This window comes from Delphinus delphis, chromosome 11 (assembly GCF_949987515.2).
Source record: "Delphinus delphis chromosome 11, mDelDel1.2, whole genome shotgun sequence".
In the NCBI taxonomy this organism is placed as follows: domain Eukaryota; kingdom Metazoa; phylum Chordata; class Mammalia; order Artiodactyla; family Delphinidae; genus Delphinus; species Delphinus delphis.
The window spans coordinates 58,252,495-58,277,951 of NC_082693.1; the positions used below are offsets into that span (position 1 = coordinate 58,252,495).

General features: G+C 34.0%; 1 long non-coding RNA gene across 1 annotated transcript in view; it reads left to right on the forward strand.

Moving 5' to 3' along the window:
* The first annotated feature begins 3,018 nt into the window (after positions 1 to 3,018).
* Positions 3,019 to 25,457, forward strand: part of LOC132433246 (uncharacterized) — a 39,767-nt gene continuing 17,328 nt past the window's right edge. The window contains exon 1 of the long non-coding RNA XR_009521098.1: positions 3,019 to 3,136. This is a non-coding gene — a long non-coding RNA (uncharacterized lncRNA). The remainder of the gene's footprint in view (positions 3,137 to 25,457) is intronic.

Sequence of the window (25,457 nt, forward strand, 5' to 3'; positions counted from 1 at the left end):
CTACCTTGTGTTAAAATCATAACAAATAATATTTCTGGAGCTAACTGAAATGTATTATTGAAATAATTTCTATGCTATCTATGTACTTATAATTCCTGTTTACTTTGAATACATATATGCATTTAGAATCAGGTTAAAATAATCATCCGTAAGATGAATATGTATCCTTCTGTTCTGACAAGGATTCAAATATCTTAGGGATTGTTCCAAGAGGGATTATCTTTAGTATTAAGAACTGCTGTTTGTTATTGGGTGTCTGTGTCCATGCCAGGCACCGTCCTAAACAATAAGCACCTTATCTCTAATCCTCATAAAACTCTGCAAGGCAGATGTAAATAGCCTAATTTTTTAAATGTGGAAACTCGGGCTTAGACTGTTTAAATAAGGTCACAAAACTAGCAAATGGCAGAACCAAAAATCAAACACAGTGTTGGTTATGAAACTCCATACAGTAAGCCATCCAAGTAGGTATTTTTAATTGGTCCCATCTTTTGTCTAGACACTGGAGTCCTGAGTCCCAGAGGCAGATGGAAATACAAGTCTCTGTTCAATTGTGTGGCCCAGTTTTATCTATACTCAAACATAGGATACTTTTAAATATTTACTTGGTCCCCAATGTTTATCTTTAACATGGCTGGCATTAAGTGAAGAGCATCCACAAAATTCCATAAAGCAAAAACCAAGTTTTCTAACTCCAAACTTTAGCCTTTTTCATTACACTGTGCTGGCTCTATGAACTTTAATTTTTTTTAAATTTCAGGTGACTATTTTTTTTATTAGGACATAATTCAATAATACTGAAATGTACAGAATAATATAACAAAAACTCATAGCTCCACCACCAAGCTTATCAAATTTTAGCTTTTTTAGGTCATGTATTTTCCTTAAAAAAATATCTTATACCTTCCCGTAAACTCACAAGCTCATTCCTCTTCCTCCCTCTCAACACGTCCCCACAATACTGAACTTCCAGTTTATCATTCCTTTCCACACTGATATACTATTACCACACATAATGTATGAATAAAACAATATTCAGGGCTTCCCTGGTGGCGCAGTGGTTGAGAGTCCGCCTGCCGATGCAGGGGACGCGGGTTCGTGCCCCGGTCCGGGAGGATCCCACATGCCGCGCAGTGGCTGGGCCCGTGAGCTATGGCCGCTGAGCCTGCGTGTCTGGAGCCTGTGCTCCGCAACGGGAGAGGCCACAACAGTGAGAGGCCCGCGTACCGCAAACAAAGCAAAACAAAACAAAAACCCGATATTCAGTATTGTTTTGGATCCTTCTGAAAAATATATACACATATTTATTTTATATATATATCTAATATATATATTATATATTTTATATATATATATATATATATATATATATATATAAAATTGGCTTATGCAATTGTAGAGGCTAGCTATGCAAGTTCCAAGTCTATAGGTCATGTAGGCCACCAATCACAAGGGAAGATCAGGAGCAAGCTAGAATCCCGTGGGCAGGGTCTGAAGCTTATCTAATGTCTATAGTTGGGAGTTTCTACCCTTCAGGGAAGCCCTAAACTCTTTTAAAGGATTTCTGGCTAAATCAGAATGACCTAGGGTAATCTCCCTAATATAAAGTCAACTGCTTAGGGATTTTAATTATATCTGCAAAATCCCTTTACAGCAATGCTTAGATTAACATTTAATTGAGTAACTGGGAAGAGGTGTGTATATGCTACAACATGGCCATGGTATCCCTTCAGTCCTCTACCTCTCAAGTAAGAATGTCTCTTGTAGCTCACCTTATCTGGAAACATACTAAAACCTGAATTTTGGGGAAGGTAGATTAACTTAGCCAAGTGACACTCCACAAAGTTATCACACTCTTTCATGGTGAAAGAAGTCATAAAATTATGTCCTTGTGGGTAGGGGAATAGCTATTAATCAGGAAGGGGCAGGAGTGCTTTTGGAGTACTGGAAATATTTTATACTTTAATCTGGCTGGTGGTTATGCAGGTATATATGAATGTAAAAATTTATCAAGCTGTACACTTAAGATTAGTAAACTTTATGCCCTTCATTATACGCTTGTTATAACTCAGTTTAGAAAAAAAATGAGAAAAAAAATAGTAGGCATAAATTAGACAAAGGAATTGTGAGTGCCAGATTAAGAAGAAAAATATATCTCATGAAGTGAATATCTTTTAATGGCTTGGAAGTAAGAGAAGTTTCTCCCATGTTAAGGACTTCAGTATAATGAGCATATATTTGGGAGCAAGTGAAGAACAGAACACAGAGTAGGATGTGTTTCCTGGGTACATGAGAAGAGCTCAGAATTTGAAAAGGCCTTGTGACCTATGTTAAAGTATTTGGACTTCCTTCTAAGGATAATAGGAGGATATCACAAATTTTAACTAGGGTAATCACATCATCAGATGGATTTTTATAAACTCACTGGCTACTGTGTGGAGAATTGATTGGTAAGGGGCAAAAGGGAGGGAGAGATCAGGCTTCACAAATCAGTAACACTGTGGCATTCAGATGTCACTTAATTTGTCAGTGTCTGTTTCCTCATCTCTAAAAATATGTTATCAAGTCTGTTTACTTATGTCAGAGGATTGTTCCAAGGATTGTTTACAGACTGTATTTTATAAGAATTTACTAAATGAAAGAATAAATGAATTTGCCCAAGAGATGCCCAAATTGTCAGTAAAGTTATAATGTACCACTGGCTGTATCACCCTGTGTCAGAAGCTGCCTGTTTCCTTCGATATTTTTCTCTCCTTTTTCCCCAAATGATAACATAGTTAGCCAGGCATATGTATGACTAAAAATTTTTTAAAAAGCAAAGGAAAAAAAAAAGATTATATCATCCAAGCGTCCTAAAGCTAGGTGTTTCCATGTGACTAAGTTTTGTCCAGATGGGATGCAAGTATATGTGATTTGTAGCAGTTTCCAGGAACTTCCTTAAGAGATACCTAGAGCAAACCACTCACATTCTGTTTTTTATCTCTTCTTCGATCTTGTGTTCCGGACTGTACATGCTGCCTTGAATAATGAAGACAAAGACACACTGTAGAGATGACAGAGAGGAGAGCTGGAAGTATTTTGAGTCTCTAAACTACTTCTCCACTGCTGAACTATAAAGTTTCTGACATTTATACCGGTGAGAAATAAATTTCTTATTTAAGCTCCTTTTATTCTGGGTTTTGTAGTTACTAGCTGCTTAACGTAAGGTTAAGAAATAAAGAATTTCGTACTAGCAATGATATACTTAGATTAGTGAAATCTGAACTTTTTTCAATGGCATAATGGAATCATTCATGTGACAGCAACTCAGATATTTCAAGTTTGAAAAGCTACCTCATTCTTTCTTGGCAATGCATTTTGTGGACACTGTCTCCTGAATTTTCTTAGAAGGCTGTGGGTTGACAAAACTATAGTGTTAGGGGAGCAAAGAGAAATTTTTAAATTTGTTGTGTTTTGACTGCTTTTGTCACTTTCCATAAATTCTTCAAAAGTGAGGTAAACATGAGTATGCAAATAGAATCATTTATTTGATGAAAGAGTCTGTTGTATATGTGGGAAGGAAAGTATGGACATTTATTTAGCTATCCAAAATGCTGGACTGTGCAGACTGTCTGACAAAAAGAATGTAAAAAGGTATGTCCCACAGAAGCTTCTAGGAACTTCTCTTAAGAGACAGCAAACACAAGACATTTGCCTTTATCATGGTTCTCTTTCTCCATTTTGCTACCTGGAATGTAAATGGAGGTTCTACTACTATGAAGAAAATGAGCACCCCCTAAAATAGGGGAATGGTGATCTGGAAGAAACCTGGATTTTGAAGACCTCTTAGGACAAAACTGCCATTTGCTCTGGACTGCAAATTTTCACTCTTTTATGTGAGAAAGAAATGAACTTAAAAAAAAAAAATTAGGCAAGCTGTAGCTGTAGTTATTTTGGACTTTTCTATAGTTTTAGCCAAACCTAATGACCAAGATGGCCTGAATGTTCTCCCAGCTTGTCTAAACTTTGGACAGGTTCCTTCCTGTCTATAGGCCCCTGATCTCTCTATTCTTACAGCATTTCCCCCTTTGAAATGTAAATCTTCTTACAGGCTTTTACCGGTTTTACAACTAAGGATGTCTTTTTCAAGAATCTGATAGCCATCCTTTGAAATATAATCAAGACAGATCATACCCCTATCTCTAGTTTCTGTGAGAGGTAGGAGCCTAACTTTGATAAGCATCAATTAGCAGACACAGATGACTTAATCACACTGACCGACCTCTTCCTAATGTCCTTCAATACTTTCCAGTAGCTCATCCCAGTGCTTAAAAACTCTCCTGCTTTTTGTTCCAGTGCAGTTGAATTCAATCTCTTTCCCCTTTTGCAATGATCTTGAATAAAGTCATTCTTGCTTATTTAACTCTGTCCAGTGCAATTTTAATTTGACACTAGTCCTAATTAATATATTCTCTGTGTAAGAAAAGATTCCTCTCACAACATGTCAAGCTATCTATTCATTATGCCCATGTTAGCATAGCCAAGGAGAGACTTAATTATCCTGGAAGGAAAACAAAAAGAATAAAAGTGTCAAAGTGGAAAAACAGTTCTAGAAGATAGAAAAACTAGGTAAAAAGATGAGAGACAAAACTAACGCAAGACAATAATAGAACTGGGCAAAGTAAAAGAAAAGAAATAACATTACAATGGTGCAGTAACAAAAATAGATGATTATTTAATTCTTTTACTCAGACTTTGTCTTTAAGTGTTGGCCACAAATGGAAAATTAGTAAATTCATTCCTGGTTTTCAGATAATCAGAATGCATCATCTTATTCTCAAAATAAAAAAGTAATATACCCCTACAGCTCTGTGTTGAAGTTAAACAGAAATATTACAAGAGATTAGGGGCATGAATATATTTCCAGTAAAACAAGACAGTAAAATAAATATCGATATAGCTTAAAGCTTCTGTCTCCCTCAGAATTCTGTGTATGCTATTTACGACAGTTGTTTTTATAACCATTACTATAATGCTACTTAATTATGATTGTTATTATGTAAATTTAATGTAAATTGCAGTGATTATTATGGAAATTGAAGGTAAATCTCATTTGCATTCCATTAGTAATGCTTTGGATGAAGATGTAGGTTAATCATGAGAGAGTTATTTGAGATTAGATTTAAAGAATGGAATAGGAGAGTTTCTAGTGAGATCTTTAAAAGCATGTGTACAAATAATAGTAAATGCATAGACTTCAGTCATTTATTTCATCTTTTTGATGAAATAATGGATTGATCAGTATATATGTCAATGTACTTCCTGTGGGTGAAACTTTACTTATGAAAGTCTGGAAATTTCTAATTTAGGAAATAGAAATGTAATGTCTTTTTTTAATCTCTTATGGTGTTATAACTTCTTAAATATGCCATGAACTTTGACATTGATTTTTAAAATACTAAAATGAATATAGATAGATAATCACTTATCTAACCAACATAAACCATTTTATACTTTTTTATTAGTTATCTATTTTATACATATTAGTGTATACAATGCCAATCCCAATCTCCCAATTCATCCCACCACCACTCCCCCAAGCCCCTGCTTTCCCCCCTTGGTGTCCATACATTTGTTCTCTACATCTGTGTCTCTATTTCTGCCTTGCAAACCAGTTCATCTGTACCATTTTTCTAGATTCCACGTATATGCGTTAATATATGATATTTGTTTTTCTCTTTCTGACTTACTTCACTCCGTGTGTCAGTCTCTAGGTCCATCCACGTCTCTACAAATGACCCTATTTTGTTCCTTTTTAAGGCTGAGTAATATTCCACTGTATATATGTACCACATCTTCTTTATCCATTTGTCTCGTGATGGGCATTTAGGTTGCTTCCATGACCTGGCTATTGTAAATAGTGCTGCAATGAATATTGGGGTGCATGTATCTTTTTGAATTATGGTTTTCTCAGGGTATATGCCTAGTAGTGGGATTGCTGGGTCGTATGGTAGTTCTATTTGTAGTTTTTTAAGGAACCTCCATACTGTTATCCATAGTGGCTGTATCAATTTACATTCCTACCAATAGTGCAAGAGGGGTCCCTTTTCTCCACACCCTCTCCAGCATTTGTTGTTTGTAGATTTTCTGATGATGCCCATTCTAACCGGTGTGAGGTGATGCCTCATTGTAGTTTTGATTTGCATTTCTGTAATAATTAGTGATGTTGAGCAGCTTTTCATGTGCCTCTTGGCCATCTGTATGTCCATTTTCACTTTCTTTTAACAAGATTTTACCACTTAAATTTTTTCCACAGTGAGATTTTATTTGCTTAATCAAAACTATAACATTGTATGGTAGAAAAGAATACTTATTTGTGTATACCATAACAGTTTACGAAGTACTTTCATTTACATTATTTCAATTAAATTCAATGAGACGATTAATGGTGATTTTTCTTCCCAGTAGTCTCTTCAGTATTAAAGCAGGAAAGGCAGCGAATCCAATGTTCACTCTAACTTTCAATGGAATTTTTTATGTTTATTAATGTGAGCTATAATAATTTCATTTTAACATTAAACTTAAAAAAAATCTTGGTTTTGAACCTGAAGCCTACTTTATATAATTAATTAATTAATTGTTCAACATTTATTGAGTGCCTGCTATTCCCGAGAGACTGGATTAGGGAATTCAGAGGTTTAAAAGAGAATTTTTACAAATCTAAAATTTTTAGTTATATCACTAGAGATGAAGTCATCAGCTTTGTTCTGAATCAGGATAAAGGACTGTTGATCAAAGCTACAAATATTTAAACTAAATTGAAGAGTTGATTTGGTTAGAAGAGGAGGGAAGGGCAAGAAGGAAGCATTCATATTGAAGATAGAATACAGAGTGATCTAGGGTAATTTATACTTTTACAATTTACATTTCTCCTCAGTGATTGGCATCAGATAAAATGGAAAACTTGTAATTCTGTCCCTGATTTTCAGATTATCAAAATAATTAGTCAGCATCGAAGGGACTGTTAAAAGAGACAACCTTGTCCATTCTCAAGGTACTGCTTGGCTCCTACAAAATTGTTCTGCTCAGGGCATAGAAATCCACTGGAAATCTAAGGAAACAGAGAAGTGCCTTAGCGAAGAGGGAACCATTGATAAATCTAAAACTGACCTTCACAGTATAATGCCCTTGCTTCCTCTTATTTATTTTTCCCTGTATAGTCCTCTCTAAGCAATAATCTTAAGGATTTTTTTTCATTTCTATTTTTTTCTTTTATAGCGCTGTTACTACTAGTAATGATATTAATATCTACATATTTCTAAACACATATGTACTGAGAATGGCTATATGCTCTTTAGGATTCTACTCCAAATTTGATTAGAATATAAGCAGAATTCACAACCCGTATCATCCACTTTTTCAGCTTTCGATGGTGGCTCCTGGACTATGGGGATACTCATATTTTACCATCTCAAGGAATTGCAGGATTATTTTATTTGTTTCTTGAAAGAATTATCAAAGAGGAGAGAGGACCCAATTTCCTTCATGCCTGAAAAAAACAATTATCATATTTTCTATGAGTGCTAAAGGGAAAAAAAAGAAATCTTAATAGATCTCTTATTTATAAGGGAAGAAAATCCCACTATCAGTGACAGCCTTGAAAAAAAGGAAAGCAATATATTTTAGTCTTTGTTGTTCACTTGTAACTTACAGATCCTGGGGCAGCTCTAAAAAGAGTACATCCTGGGGTTTCCCAAGCAGGCCTGCTAGGATCTATTTCGGACAAACCAGAATATAAAGGATGGGCTGATAACTTCCAGCGAAAGAACGCTTAAACTATCTGCATTTAATCATTGCTCTGAATAACTCATAATTTAAAAAAGGAATGCTGGAGTTTGGGCAGAAAGAACCTGCTACACATGAGCAGTGGAAAGTAGAAGCGTGAAACAATTGTAGAGTAAATTATTTTATTATGCATTACATAGTAATTTTATAATTGGGGATAACTGATGACTATGTCTATTGGAACTAAGAAAGAGGAAGATGTTTAAAACTTTTTTCTAACAAATAACACTTTTCAGATTTTTTTCATATCTGGCTGACTATAAGAAAATTAATTATTATTAGAGGAGTTATAAAAATAATCTTAGTAGCAGCTTAAAATTCTCCCCACAGTGATTCTTCTACTTATTTTTCATTTGTTTTTCTTTTAACTTTTTATTATGGAAAAACTCAAACATATACAAAATGGACAGAAATGTATTAGGAACCTCCATGTACTCATCACCCAGTTTCAAAAATAATCAGCCTGACCAATCTTGCTTATTGATACTCCAACCCACTTCTACACACCATCAATCCCTACTCAGTATAAGCCCATCCCCATCCAATATCATCTCATCTGCACAAGATTATTTTGAAGCAAACAATAGGCTTTATGTTTTCCATAAATCTTTGAATGTTTCTCCAAAAATTAAACTCTCAAAAATATTCATAAGAGCCACATCACACTGAAAATAAGTGAACAATTCTGTAATATTATTGAATATCTATATCTATCAAATATCTAGTTGAATGTTCAATTTTTAAATTTTTTCTTTAGGCTTTCCTTTTTGATCTTCCATTTTCCATTCTTTCTTTTTTCCCCCTCCCTGTTTTACAATCTCTCTCTCTCTCTGTGTGTCTCTCAGCTTGTTGTTTGAATCAGGATCCGAATAAGGAGCATGCACTGTAATTGGCTGAAATATTTTTAAGTCCTTGCAACCTCTTTATTTTTCATCACTATTTTTTTTCCTTGTAAGTTGTTTGTTGAGGAAATAGTTATTTGCTCTGCAGTTTCATATGGTGTACATTTTACTCACTGTTTGCACATGGTGTCATATAACATGTGCCCCTCTCTCCTATATTAACTCTCTATTGGATATGATCTAGAGGCTTAATCAGATTCTAGATCACTGTTTAAAGTTTTTGTTTGTTTCTTCTTCTTTTAAAAAAGACTTTTAAGAGTGGTTGTATACTTCCATCATAAAGGATCCATTTTTTCTCTTTTTTTGTGATGTTAGCTGACTTTGATTTTCATTAATAACTAGATGTGTTAATTCAGTAGAAGTTATTAAATTGTGATGTTCCAATAAATATATTCATTTATTGTCTTGAATATTTCTGTAATACAAACATTCTCTCATCTACTACTTGGTTACACAGAAGTACAGTTTGAAAGAAAAGGCAGAATAAATACTAGATTATTTTCCTGTGTTTACCCATTTTTGAAAATAGTAAAGGAGTTCTTTATGATCCTTTATAAGGTGACCAATTAGGTGTTGTGTTTGTTTTTTGAGTATCATTATGAGTCCATAGATATTTGATGTGCTTAAATCCACTGCAGTTATTATCTTTAGTGGTGTTAAAATTTTCCCAGTTTTGATCAGTAGAACCTGTTCAATTGACTCCTGAATACTTTGATAGTTTTGATGGCTTCCTTGTCTGTTAGTGTGGAAAGTCTCATCTTGTACATTCCCTACACCAGATCTCAAACCAGCCATTTCTTCAAGAAGTCCTGCTTGGTTTTAAGGGAAAATAGCACTTGCAGAAATGGGGAACTCAGTTATTGTTCTTAAGACTTTTCAGTGAACAAGATTGTTTCTTTCAAGATAAAATAGTTCCTGGGTTCATAAGGACAGTTCTAATTCTAAGTTAGGACTACAAAGATTTAACCTAATCAGTCTTAGATCTTGATATCCTTTCTCCCATGCTAAATATCTTAGTTCTCAACAGCACTGACAATTTTCTTTTTAACTCAGGATAAAAATAGAGAAACTAACTCATAATATGATTAATGAAATAGTTTAGGAACACTTGTATTCTATTAGTCCTTAGGGTATATCCCATTAAAAATATAGAGTCAAATTACTGTTTTTTTAAGGTCATTTGGGATTATTCCTGTATTTGTTTTTTTTATTGTTACTATAAAAAAGTTACAAACTTAGTGGCTTTAAACAAGACAAATTTACTAGCTTTCAGTTTTGCAGTCAGAAGTTCAATACTGGATTAAAATCAAGGTGTTGGTAGGGTTGCTTTCCTTTCTGGAGGCTTTAGAGGGGGATCCATTTCCTTGTCTTTTCCAGCTTCTAGAAGCTGTCCACCTTGCTTAGCTCATGGTACCCTTCCTCCATCTGGGAAAGGTCCTTCACTTCTAAGGACTCACTCAGATAATCCAGGATAATCTTCCCTTCCCAAGGTTTGCATCCCAAGGTCATACCTGCAAATCCCTTTTGCTACAAAAATAACATATCCACCATTTTTGAGTACTAGAGCTTGGACATCTGTTGGGGAGAGCCATGATTCTGCCTATCACAAGTCCTCTTCTGAGGCTACACTGCCAACTGCACAAACAATTTAATTTGTTTACTTTCCAGAGATTGTTTATCCATATAAACAACATTTTCTTATAAAATATTTACAGGATTCCAAAATAAAATCTACAAAACAAGATATATTCAAAGAAGTCTACCTTCTGTTCTGTCTACCCTATTTCCTCTTTCCCCTAAAAATAATTGTTATTTTTATGGTATATCCTTTCACTGGTTTATTATTAATATAATATTTTATGTATTAATGTATATTTATACTTCTCTCATATTTTTTAGCTAAACAATAGCATAGTATACACACATTACTCCCCATTTTTTTACTCAACATTACATCTTGGTATCACTCCTTCACTGTATAAAAAGTTAGTTCTTATTCTTTAATACTGCTGCATAGTACTCCATTGTGTGGATGTTCATGGTTTACCTAACCAGTATCCTCTTAGTGGGAATCTGATTCTTTCCAGCCTTGTGTCAATCCAAATAGTGCTGCAGTGAACAGCACAGCCTTTTTATTCAGTAAAGAACAGAACTTAAATATATTTCATAGATTCTTAGAAAAGTGAAACGTCTAACACGTCTAGATCTGACACGTTATGAGTTTTCCTTTTTCTGTAAAAGCACATTTATTAATTAACTATTTCACATATGTTTATGTAAATACTTCAAATCCATACTGAAGAGTTTTTACTATTTATTATCCATATAACAATGACTAGGGAATCAGCAATTCTGTGGGCTGGAATCTTGACATCCTAATCTACGGGCATTATATTTTAGAGAAAATTGAAATTCCCAAAGAGCAATTAAAGATAAATATATCTGGCTCAGTCTCCACTTCTTCATAGGACTGTGCAGATAAGGCATTGTCTGGACTATACTTGAATCTTTCCAAGGATGGGTATGGAGCTAAACGACATAGTAGTTCATCTTGTGGTAACTGTTAGAATGAACTGACCTAGAATTGATTGAAATAAGCTTACTCGTAATTTTATCCATAGAGACCAAATTCTGGATTTCACATGATACATATTGTTCTTCCTTCTGGCAGTACTTAAATATAGTGATTTGAACTGATTGAAATCATAAATTAGAATTTTTCTGACACTCATTAGAGTTTTCTATATTACTCAATTCTGCTGAATTAAGTATTACATGAGAACATATGCTGTTTTCCTAAATTGTTTATTCCAGTCAGACTGGCATCACTGTCCTTAAACACTTTACTCTTATTTGTAGTTTTAAGTGTTAGAACCTACTTCACTACCAAGCAAATGTCTCAGCTCTAACTCCTACCATTTCCTCCTTACCATTTATTGAGAATTTGTCATGTTTCAGGGATTGTGCTGAGTGTACTCAATAAGTAAGGAATATTTGCTGCTTTTTTTTTAAAACAGTGTGAGGAGTAAGAGATGCAAACAAATTGAATATAACATGATAAATGTTAACAGAGATATGTGAAAGAAGTACCATGAGAGACTGTGGAAGATTTTACAGTAGAGGTGATGGTGTGTAGTCTTGAAGAATAAGTATAAATTGGCTGATATGTTACATGAACAAAATCATGTAGAACAAAAGAAGAAATAATATAATCCCAAGGTTTTCCAGTTCCAGCACAGAATAACTAGGTTAGAAATTTTGGATTCCTAGCCAAAATTTACTTTTACTTCCTAGCCTCATTTATCTGGATAAGTCACTACTCTAATACTTTTGAGACATCCATTGTGTGTGTGTTGTGTATGACTATATATGATTCTTGAATAATACATATTTTATTCATGAATCATAGACAAGTACTACTGTACAACCAAGTAGGTTGAACTCAAAGAGATCTGCACCAATACATATTATAATTAAACCGTTGAAAGACAAAGACAAAAGAGAATCTTAAAAGCAGCAAGAGAAAAGATAAGCAACTCATCCTCAAAAAGATTGTTAGCAAATTTCTCATCAAGAACTTTGGAGGTGAGAAGGCAGTGAGCTGATATATTCAAAGTGGTCAAAGAAAAAAAAGTGTCTACCAAGAATTCTATATCTGCAATAAATGTAAAGGGAGTCTTGCAGGTTGAAATGAAAAATCACTAGATAGTAACTCAAAGCTATATGAAGAAGTGAAGATCTCAGTAAAGGTAAATACATAGGCAATTATAAAAGCTAGTATTATTATAACAATTGCTTGTAACTCCACATTTTGTTTTCAACGCTAGAGACTAATACATTTTAAAAAGCCTCACAAGAATTTATCTAAAAGCTAGTATTACTATAACATTGATTTGTAACTCCACATTTTGTTTTCTGTATGAGCTAAGAAACGAATGCATTAAACATTATTAGTTTATGCTTTTGGACATCCAATGTATAAACATGTAGTTTTTTGACATCTAACATAATGAAACAGAGTTGTAAAGTAGCAGAGTTTTTATATGTTGTTGAAGTTAAGCTGGTATAAATTCAAATTAGAGTCATAACTTTATCATTTTAAATGTAATCCTCATGGTAACCACAAAGAAGTTATTAAGAACGTGCAAAAAGAAATGACAAGGGAATTAAAACATTTCACTGCCAAAATTTAACTAAACACAAAAGAAGATCTATAGGAACTGAGGGACAAAAAAGGTATAAGACATATAAAAAGCAAATAGCAAAATGACAGAAGTGAGTCTCTCCTTATCAGTAGTTACTTTAAATGTAAATGTATTAAACCCTCCAATAAAAAGATGGAGACTGGCATAATGGAATCAATTACCATAATATGAGTATATGCTATTTATAAGAGACTCACTTGACATTCAAAGACATAAAAAGGTTGAAAAGTGAAAGGATAGAAAAAGGATAGTCCAAGCAAATAGTAACCAAAACAGAGGAGGAGCGGCTATACTACTATCAGACAAAATAAACTTTCAATCAAAAAAAGTTAAAAACACCAACAGAGACATTATATATTAATAAAGGATTCAATACAGCAAAATATATAGCAATTATAAACCTAATGCACCTACTAAGAGACCATCAAGTATATGAAGCAAAACTGGCAGATTTTAAAGGAAAAATAGACATTACTACAAAAATAGTTGGATACTTCAATACCCTATTTTAAATAATGGATAGAACAACCAGACAAAAGTAAGAAAACAGAGGATTTGAACAACATAAGAAAACAACTAGTCCTAATAAACATATAAGGAATACTCTACCCAATAACAATAAAAACCACATTTTTCTCAAATGCACATGAGATATTTTCCAGGACAGACCATATGTCAGGTCACAAACTGAAACTCAATAAATTAAAAAATATAAATATCTTACAAAACATCTTCTCTGACCACAGTGGAATAAAGTTAGAAATCAGTAACAGAAGGAAAACTAGAAAATTCACAAATTTGTTGAAATTAAACAACACACTCTTAAACAACCAAAGACTCAAAGAAGAAATCAGAATGTAAATTAGAAAATACTTAGAGACAAATAAAAATGAAAACACAGCATATCAAAATTTATGGGACACAGTGAAAGCAATGCTAAGCAATGCTATAAACACTTACATTAAAAAACAAGAATGATCTCAAATCAACAATATATCTTTACAAATTAAAGAACTAGAAAAAGAAGTAAAAACTGAGCCCAAAGCTAGAAGAAGAAAGGAAATAATAATTAGAGCAGGAGTAAACGAAATAGAGAATAGGAAAACAATAGAGAAAATCAATGAAATAAAAAGTTGGTTCTTCAAGCAGATCAACAAAATTGAGAAAATCTTAGCTAGACTGACTAAGAAAAAAGAGAGAAGACTGAAATTACTAAATCAAAAATTAAAGTGGGGATATCAATACTGATTCTACAGAAACAAAAAGAATTATGAGACTATATTAACCAGAAATTTAATAACCTGGATAAAATGGACATATTCCTAGAAACACTAAACTATCAAGACTAAATCATGATGAAACAGAAAATTTGAATAGACATACCTAGTAAGGAGATTGAATATGTAACCAAAACCCTCCCAACAAAGAAAAGCTCAGAGCCTTATGGTTTCACCAGTGAATTCTACCAAACACTTAAAGAACTAGAACCAATCTTTCATAACTTTGTAAAACGAAAAGAAGTGAAGAGGAGGAAACACTTCTTTACTCAGTCTATGAGGCTAACATTAGCCTGATACCAAAGCTAGACAAAGACACTATGAGAAAAGAAAACTACAGACCAGTGTCCTTTATGGACATTGATGGAAAAGTCCCCAGCAAAATACTAGCAAACAGAGTTCAGCATACTAAAAGGATAATGTACCATGATCAAATTGGATTTATTCTTGAAATGCAAAGGTGGTTTAACATGAAAATCAATCAATGCGGCACACCACATTTACAAAATGAAGGGGAAAAAAAAACTACATAGTCATCTCAACAGATGCAGATTCATCAACAGATGAATTTGACAAAATTCAACACCTTTCATGTTAAAAACACTCAACAAACTAGTAATAGAAGGAAACTACCAAAAACATGATGATAACTCATGATAAAATCCATGTGCACTACAAGTGGGAATGTAAACTGTTACAGCTGCTGTGGAAAATAGAATGGTAATTCCTCAAAAATTAAAAATAGAATTATCATACAATTCAGCAATTCCACTTCTTAGTATATACCTAAAAGAATTAAAAGTAGGGTCTCCAAGAGATATTTGTACAACCATGTTCATAGGAACATTATTCTCAGTAACTAAATTGTAGAAGCAAACAAAGTGTCCATCAACAGATAAATGGATAAACAAAATGTGGTGTGTACATACAATGAAATCTTATTCAGCCTCAAAAAGGAAGAAAAATTCTAACATATACTACAACATGGAAGAAACTTGAGGACATTATGCTAGGTTGAAATAAGCCAATCACAGAAAGAAAATTATGCTTAATTCCACTTATTTGATATGTCTAGAGTAGTCAAAATCACAGAAAATACAATGGTGGTGGTCAGGAACTGGGGTAGGGGGAAATAGGGAGTTATTTTTAATGGGTATAGAGTTTTAGTTTTGAAGATGAAAAGAGTTCTGGAGATAGATGGTGGGAATAGATATATAATGGCATGAATCTACTTAATACCACTGAATTGCATGATTAAAAATGGTTAAGATGTTAAATTTTATGTGTATTTTACCATTAAAAAAGGGAAAGAAAAAAAATGATTTTTCTTTCAAAGGGAATAAATAGAGCATTCTCTTAAATAACAAAACAAAGTATATCAAATATAATTCAAACTGCATTATGTTAATTTTGTCATTATTTTAGGAAATAGATTTCTTGCAATGGCTAAATGTTATTAAGAACTCTAAAATCCATAAAAGCAAGGGTCCTGTCTCTTCTGTTCATTCCTATTTATTTTGTTAAAGCACAGTACTTGGAATATATAGTAAGTTCTCAGGAAATATATATTCAGTTGAATGAAATTATGAATAGTTAATATTAAAATTTATACATTAATTCAATATTCTTTGGGAATTAAAAAACCTCTAAGTACATTATTATGTGTTTTTGTCCATGCTTGCAAATATGTTAATATTTTGTATGCTTATATTTCATATTATACAATGTAAATTTACTTATGTTAATATTTAGTAAGTTTATGTACTACTTTTTCACAAGTATAGCCTCCCACCAAAACATGAATCCCCCATGTTCTTGCAAGACAACACTGTGGCAGTTTATTTTGTTTTCATTTACTCTTACTCATTAATAGTTTTGAGTTTAAAATGAATCCCTTGGAAATACCTATTGCTGAGTCACATCTCAGGAGTCATGGTCTGTATCACATTTCCTAATTTGGTCCCCATGGACTAGAAATGCTGAGCCTTTTGTTTGTTTTTAATTTAAAAATGCCTTTCAGTAAAAAAAGATCTGTAGTTTAGTGATACTTATCATTGGGAAAACATGATATAAAAAACTGGAATTTACAGTTTGTAAGTGCTATGGGTTAGGCTTGAGGGTACACTGTTGAATTCCCAGAGAATTGAAGAGCTAGAGACTTCTCAGTCAGCAGAAGAGGCGAGTGGTCACCAGGGAATTCTGAGTTACATTCACTCTTTTTATCATTGGGTAGTACTTTTCTTTGTCAGGGTAAGCAAAAAGAAGCATATTTATGCTAATGTGCCTTTGTAACTGGATTACAATTTGAACATATTTAATTGCTGCATTAGTCAAAACAGAATTTATGTTTCAAATTTGACAAAGTGAAGAAAAATAATTGGCTTATTAATTTATTTTTAGCCACAACATTTTTACCTCTGACATTACACTCTGAAGATACAGTTGAGTTATTATGGTGTTTAACAAAGATGTGCTAATGATGAGTTCACTGAAGCTGCGTCAGAGCAAAAATAAGCAATCTGTATTTAACGTTATGCTGATGATACAGTGGGAAATATGGTTGTTTAAAAAGACCATCTGTTATTTGCAGGCATTTATATGGAATTCTATGGTGGATAGCAAAACTATCGTGACTGTAACCTAAAAAAAGACGTATGTTATTAACAAAAGTAAAGCCCCCATCTGCCCCTAGATGTTTGTTAGAGAGCTGAATTTGGTAAACTATTTGTTTGAAATAGCATTGGTTGCTTTGAGTGACTTATTCACTAATATGTGTGCATTTCATTAACCTGTTAGTGTCCCATCAAGGTCATTATTTTAAACCTAAATTAAAAGTGTGACAGGTGAATGGAACTTTGGCTTACTTGAAAGCCTTCAGGTATGTAATAGTGAAAGAATGCCTTTCTTTCATTTGGTTTTAATTTACTTTTCTATAAAATGAAAGAGTTCATTCTTAGGATTTTTTATGAATCTAAGGCTTTATGATTTTGTTAGCTATCCAGAATAGTTCTGAAAAAATGGGTTTATTGAATTCCCTGGAAGCCATTTTAGCATTACGTACTACTGATCATTTCAGAAATTTCTTTAGGAGTAACTTATAAATGGTGACACACACACACAAATCATTGCAAATTTGATTAAAAGAGTTTATAAACAGACACTCAATATTTCTGTCACAGACTATAGATTACCTCTGAAGCTTGTGTCCATGGCAGATCAGAGAACTGAATAGGTGGTGGGATGAACTGGGAGATTGGGATTGACATATATACACTAATATTATAAAGTAGATAACTAGTAAGAACCTGCTGTATAAAAAATAAAATAAAACAAAATTTAAAAGAAAAAGAACTGAATAGGCGGTTATAGGCAGTTAATCTTTCCGGCTTAGAGTCTTTTTTCTGCCTAGGATCAGGGTCTGAACAGAAAACCTACTCAGTTTACCATCACCTGGGAATTGCAAGAGAAACCCTCTGGCATCAGTGTGCACTCTCTATTTTCCTATGGCATCCTCTTAGGAATGGTTGTGTGTATAGATTTCTCAGATCAAGGGACACTTGCTTGGAGACCTCCATCTCAGTGAGCAAATATATCAAATTTGTGTGTGTGTGTGAATTCATACAGACAAAAAAGGGAAAGAGGCAGAGAAATGAAATGAACTAGAAGAGAAATTAATCACCTTAAACATATGCATGGCTTTCCATAAAATAATAAAACATTACTTTCTTTCTCACTTTTACTAGAAAATCTCAACATTAGAAATTTCTCTTTTTCTCAGAAATACGTATATTTCTTTACCAATTAGAAAAGAGATTCTTGCAATAAAAATGAAAGCACCTCTATGGTATCTTCAGTTTCATTTTCTATTGAATATTTCTAGAGTGGAGACTGAGTAATTTTAGGAATAATCTTTCTTGTTCATTGGTTGAATTTTTTAAAATTAATTAATTAATTTTATTTTTGGCTGCTTTGGTCTTTGTTGCTGCACGCAGGCTTTCTCTAGTTGCGGCGAGCAGAGGCTACTCTTCATTGCGGTGCGTGGGCTTCTCATTGTGGTGGCTTCTATTGTTGAGGAGCATGGGCTCTAGGTGCACGGGCTTCAGTAGTTGTGGCACATGGGCTCAGTAGTTGTGGCTCGTGGGCTCTAGAGCGCAGGCTCAGTAGTTGTGGCATGTGGGTTTAGTTGCTCCGTGGCATGTGGGATCTTCCCAGACCAGGGCTCGATCCCCTGCCTTGGCAGGTGGATTCTTAACCACTGTGCCACCAGGGAAGCCCTGGTTGAATTTTTATATAAAATCATGAAAATGGTTCATTGCTGGAATATGGATTTTTTTTGGTTGGAACAGAATATGGCAATAATAAAAGGCATTTTAACTGTGTAAGAAGTTAAGCAATTTTCTTGATGCCTCCAATGATAATGTTCATCAGTTCCAAGTTCATTTTCATAGTATAATACTGTTATTAGAATTAGCATAAACTTAAAATGGTGGGTAATTCATCTCTATTAGACAAAAAATCATATTGTTTTTGAAGTTCTTATTACTGTTGAGTAACTTGCAAGCTTTAAATTAATTTTCCTAATTTGCATTAGGTTTAAAGCTGTAAATAGCTTTTCAGAATATATAATTGAGTTGATGTTGAGTTTGTAGGCAAGAGCATCCTATTAAAATAGAGATTTCTATTAACATTTGAGCTGTGATTTCAGAGACACCAAGGAAAGACGTAAGACAAGCAATATATTAGTAATATGGAGTTTTGCTAGGCTCCTTCCAACAAGACTCACCAGAGAATCATAAGGGAAAGGGAATCAATAACAGTACAATTAATGTTCCAATTGAGCCATATTTTACAGATTACTACAGATGTAATTGGGTGAAAGAAAATACAAAGAGAAACAAGAATTTTAATATTGACAGAAGGAAAAGCAAGTCAGCACTTTGCTTGTCAAACACAGAGAGGCTTCCATCTCTCATTTAACACAATAATTGCAGAAGAAACAAATAGGCTATTTGAGCTGCATAAGAAATTGTATTAACCAATCAAGTTCTACAGTGATTGAGAGTCTAGTATTTAGTGAGAAAAATCTGTCATTGACATCCTGAGGTTGGGTTGCTAGTAGTTAACACTTGAGTATTCTTCTCCTTTGCAATCTGAATATTTTCATAGTTCTTTTGATTTTCCAACTGCATCTTCACTATTGCTGGGGTTTTTTTTCACTCTTACATAGATGATTTTCATTTCTCACCCTTAGCCCTCTTCTCTTTTCATCCATTTCCATGACTTCCAACTAGCACTACTATGCAAAAGAGCCTCAAACTGGCATCTCCACTTGTGAGACTGTTCTTTAACTCCAACTCATATTTACTCACATGAATTTATTGAAATTTGCCCTGTATGCTGTCATGTCACCTCCAATACAACATGGATGAACTGAACTTCCTTATCATCTTCCCTCACAAAAGTTTTCTTCTTCTTGTGTTCCCTCTTTTTATTTATAAACCACTATTCTTTTTGTCACATATTTGGCATTTTGGAGCCCTGGCTGAGTTTTTTCACTCTCTTTCCTCTCACATTTAATAACACAAGGTCTATCATTTGTTAATACTATAAGACTCTCTCATCTCTCTCCATTTTCTGTATTTCAACTATCATGTAGCTTTTGATCTTATACTTTTAACCATCCCAGCACATATGCACTACATACCTGCAAGATTTTTGATAACGATGGGAAGTCATATACTGCCTACCTCATTTGTTCCTAACTTCCTCTGGCTTTGACTCCTTACATAACTTAATTTATTGTCAGACTCTTCTTCATTATTCCACCCCAATCTTTTGGCTGTGGAAATTGTATCCCACCTCTCTGGCTCTGAAGCCAAGCCCTTGTTTAAGGGAGCTGGCTTATAACTGCTCAACTCATGTCACTGGGTGATATATCAAACCCAGCAAATTTGGTTTTTGTAGGATCCCAGCATCTGCTCTGTATGTCTCCCAGTATCACTGTGTGGTTACATCTATCAGACAAAACAAATAGGAAAACTAATATTATGTCCATAAACTTCTGGAGAAAAGGGACCTGCTACCTGAGTGTATTTGCCCCCTTGGGTCCAGCTGTATGTATTCAATGGAATTTCCCCCAAAATTTCTTTTTTTAATTAATTAATTAATTTTTTGGCTGTGTTGGGCCTTTGTTGCTGCGTGCGGGTTTTCTTTAGTTGCGGCGAGTGGCGGCTACTCTTCGGTGTGGTGTGTGGGCTTCTCATTGCGGTGGCTTCTCTTGTTGCGGAGCACAGGCTCTAGGTGCGCGGTCTTCGGTAGTTGTGGCTCACAGGCTCTAGAGCGCAGGCTCAGTAGTTGTGGCGCATGGGCTTAGTTGCTCCATGGTATATGGGATCTTCCCGGACCAGGGCTCGAACCCATGTCCCCTGTATTGGCAGGCAGATTCTTAACCACTGTACCACCAGGGAAGCCCCTCCCCGCAAAATTTCTTTTCATTCCTTATATATCACACTTCAAAACTGCTCTTTTCCCACTCACATCCAACCAAATTGACTTTAGAAACCTAGATACAATTGTAAGGATTCAATACCTAAAGGCAGGCTTCTATTTTCCAAAAACTTCCTGACCCAGAGCTGATTACTGAAATATTTTTGTAAAGATAATACTAATTGCAGTCCTTTTGGTAAACTCCCTAGCATTTATGCCTAATTACCCAACAGTGCAATAATTATTATGCAAATAAGTAAGTGTTAGGTTAAATTGGCTGTAAATTTTGTTTGACTGCAACATGCAACCTTATGTCTGCTCAGAATTTATTGTGTGTTTTTTATTTACTATGGCCATATATACCCAACTTCTTGGCAAAAGAGATTTTAATTTCAAGGATTATAGTAGATTATGATGATCATTCACATTTGGTTCCCTAATTCAGAATTCTTTGTAGGACTTAACACAATAATGGTTAATTAATTCTCATGATCCTTAGAATAGAAGATTTTTTCAGCCAGGTCACCCTTGCTTCTGAACAATAATAGATGTTCAAAAATGTAGATGTTCAACAAAAATTTACTGAGTCAGTGATTGCTTTGACAAGATATCTGCTCTCCTCAGATTTTAATATTTTAAAAAGTCTGATTATATACAATGTTTTTCAAATTGATTTTATCATTAATATTTTGTGCCATTTAGTATTAGAATAAGTTCAATTATTTAGAAGAAAAAAAAGGGTTCTAGTATCTGCATAGTCAGTTTAAGTCATGAACAGAGAAGTCAGGTTCATGATGACTTTGAAATCATAACATGCTAATGGTAATAAACTTAGGACAAATGGTTATGTCACTTATTTATTTTACTTAACAAATACTTATTAAGTGGCAGAGTTTAGTCTTCACAATAATATGGGCAACTCAAACTGGAAGTGTCTGAGCTATTCTATTCAGGGAGCTTGCACAACAGTTTAAATGATAATGGTACTCACTCTAGTGACAGTATTTTTTTTTTATAGTGACTATAGCACACTTGGAGGCAATATTCATAATCATAAGGCTGGCTCTGTGGACATTCCATCTGTGCAGTCATATAAGGCTATATGCTCAGAAGGCCCCACATTTGTATTAATGCTCTGCTGTTGCTGTATTGAAAGTCTTAATAATTTTTGAACAAGGGGCCTTGCATTTTTATTTTGCAATGGGTCCTACAGATTATGTAGGGGTTCCTGCATAATATATAAATAAAGAGATTTGGAGTCAGACTACTTTGGGCTTGAATCCTGGTTCCATCAATTTTGGATAAGTGACTTTTAATCTTATAATATTAGGGAAATTCTACCTACTTTATAACTTACTATGTGGATTTGATGAAATATTGTGTAAAAAACTTTAACCAGCCATGGTGACTATGAAATAAGTTATATCTCTTATTGTTATTCTGTTGCAATGTTTTGCTAAATATTTCAATAGATATAATTTGAAAAATGGGTTCCAAGTTTAAATAAATCAGAAACTTTAAAAGATTATGCAAGACTCAGAATTTTGTATCATGTGAAGATCTTTAAAAGGGAAGTGAAATATGCAGTTTATTCAAAAATGATTTGCGAGAGGGCAGACAGCAGAAGCAAGAAGTACTACGATCCTGCAGCCTGAGGAACAAAAACCACAATCACAGAAGGATAGACAAAATGAAAAGGCAGAGGACTATGTCCCTGATGAAGGAACAAGAGAAAACCCCAGAAAAACAATTAAATGAAGTGGAGATAGAGAACCTTCCAGAAAAAGAATTCACAATAATGAGAGTGAAAATGATCCAGGACCTTGGAAAAAGAATGGACGCAAAGATTGAGAAGATGCAAGAAATGTTTAACAAAGACCTAGAAGAATAAAAGAACAAACAGAGATGGACAATACAATAACTGAAATGAAAAATACACTAGAAGGAATCAATAGCAGAATAACTGAGGCAGAAGAATGGATAAGTGACATGGACAGAATGGTGGAAATCACTGCTGAGGAACAGAATAAAGAAAAAAGAATGAAAAGGAATGAAGACAGCCTAAGAGACCTCTGGGACAACATTAAATGCACCAATATTCACATTATATGAGCCCCAGAAGGAGAAGAGATGGACAAAGGACCTGAGAAAATATTTGAGGAGACTATAGTTGAAAATGTCTCTAACGTGAGAAAGGAAATAGCTACCCAAGTCCAGGAAGCACAGAGTCCCAGGAAGGAAAAACCCAAGGAGAAACATGCCAAGACACATAATAATAAAATTGACAAAAATTAAAGACAAAGAAAAATTATTAAAAGCAACAAGGGAAAATCGAAAAATAACATAAAAGGGAATCCCCATAATGATAACAGCTGATTTCTCAGCCGAAACTCTACAAGCCAGAAGGGAGTGGCACGATATAGTTAAAGTGATGAAAGGGAAGGACGTACAATCAAGAATATTCTACGCAGCAAGGATCTCATTCAGATTTGACAGAGAAATCAAAAGCTTTACAGACAAGCAAAAGCTATTAGAATTCAGCACCAACAAACCAGCTCTACAACAAATGCTAAAGCAACTTCTCTAAGTGGGAAACAAAAGAGAAGAAAAGGATCTACAAAAACAAACACAAAACAAAAGAAAATGGTAATAGGAACATACATATCGATAATTACCTTGAATGTGAATGGATAAACACTCCAACCAAAAGACACAGACTGGCTGAATGGATACAAAACAAGACCTGTATATATGCTGTCTACAAGAGACCCACTTCAGACCTAGGGACACATACAGACTGAAAGTGAGGGGATGGAAAAAGATATTCCATGCAAATGGAAATCAAAAGAAAGCTGGAGTAGCAATTCTCATATCAGACAAAATAGACTTTAAAATAAAGACTATTACAAGAGACAAAGAAGAACACTATATAATGATCAAGGGATCAATCCAAGAAGAAGATACAACAATTATAAATGTATATACACCCAACATAGGAGCACCTCAACACTTAAGGCAAATGCTAACAGCTATAAAAGAGGAAATCGACAGTAACACAGTAATAGTGGGAGACTTTAACACCTCACTTACACCAAAAGACAGATCATCCAGAAAGATAATTAATACGGAAACACAAGCTTTAAATGATACAATAGACCAGATAGATTTAATTGATATTTATAGGACATTCCATCCAAAAACAGCATATTACACTTTCTTCTCAAGTGCACATGGAACATTCTCCAGGATAGATCACACCTTGGGTCACAAATCAAGCCTCAGTAAACTTAAGAAAATTGAAATCATATCAAGCATCTTTTATGACCACAATGCTATGAGATTAGAAATAAAGTACAGGAAAAAAAACATAAAACACACAAACACATGGAGGCTAAACAATACATTACTAAATAACAAAGAGATCACTGAAGAAATCAAAGAGGAAATCAAAAAAATACCTAAAGACAAATGACAACAAAAACACAATGATCCAAAACCTATGAGATGCAGCAAAAGCAGCTCTAACAGGGAAGTTTGTAGCAATACAATCTTACCTCAAGAAACAAGAAAAATCTAAAATAAACAACCTAATCTTACACCTAAAGGAACTAGAGAAAGCAGAACAAACAAAACCCAAAGTTAGTAGAAGGAAAGAAATCATAAAGACCAGAGCAGAAATAAATGAAATAGAAACAAAGAAAACGATAGCAAAGATCAATGAACTAAAAGTTGGTTCGTTGAGAAGATAAACAAAATTGATAAACCTTTAGCCAGACTCATCAAGTAAAAGGGGGAGAGGATTCAAATCAACAAAATTAGAAATGAAAAAGGAGAAGTTACAACAGACACTGCAGAAATACAAAGCATCGTAAGAGATTACTACAAGCAACTGTATGCCAATTAAGTGGACAACCTGGAAGAAATGGAGAAATTCTTAGAAAGGTATAAGCTTCCAAGACTGAACTAGGAAGAAATAGAAAATATGAACAGACCAATCACAAGTAATGATATTGAAACTATGAATAAAATCTTCCAACAAACAAAAGTCCAGGACCAGATAGCTTCACAGGTGAATTCTATCAAACATTTAGAGAAAAGCTAATACCCATCCTTCTCAAACTGTTCCAAAAAATTGCAGGGAAAGGAACACTCCCAAACTCATTCTATGAGGCCACAATCATCCTGATACCAAGAACAGACAAAGATACTACAAAAAAAGAAAATTACAGACCAATATCACTGATGAATATAGATGTAAACATCCTCAACAAAATACTAGCAAACAGACTCCAACAATACATTAAAATGATCATACACCATGATCAACTGAAGTTTATCCCAGGGATGCAAGGATTCTTCAATATATGCAAATCAATCAATGTGATACACCATATTAATATTGGTTGAACTCAACTGCCTATTTCCTCTATGTATGCATGTGAGCAGTGAATAATTTTGGAGAAGATTAATAGTGGAAAACAATAGCACAGTAAATTATTATAAATTAATAACTACCTGTCACAGCTGGAATCTTTACATTGCTCAAAAGTCTATGTTTTTCTGTCAATTCAATCCCCCAAATGTGTGAAGATTATTTCGAACTTTTTCAATGATGTTCCAACCTACCCAATTCCCACTCACAATCCTCATTTTCAGCAAATGAACATGCCTCCTGATTTAAGAAAAAAATGGGAGTGGTATGGTAACTATTAAATGGAAACTCTAACTTTCTCTCCATATACTTTTATGATAATCTTATGTCT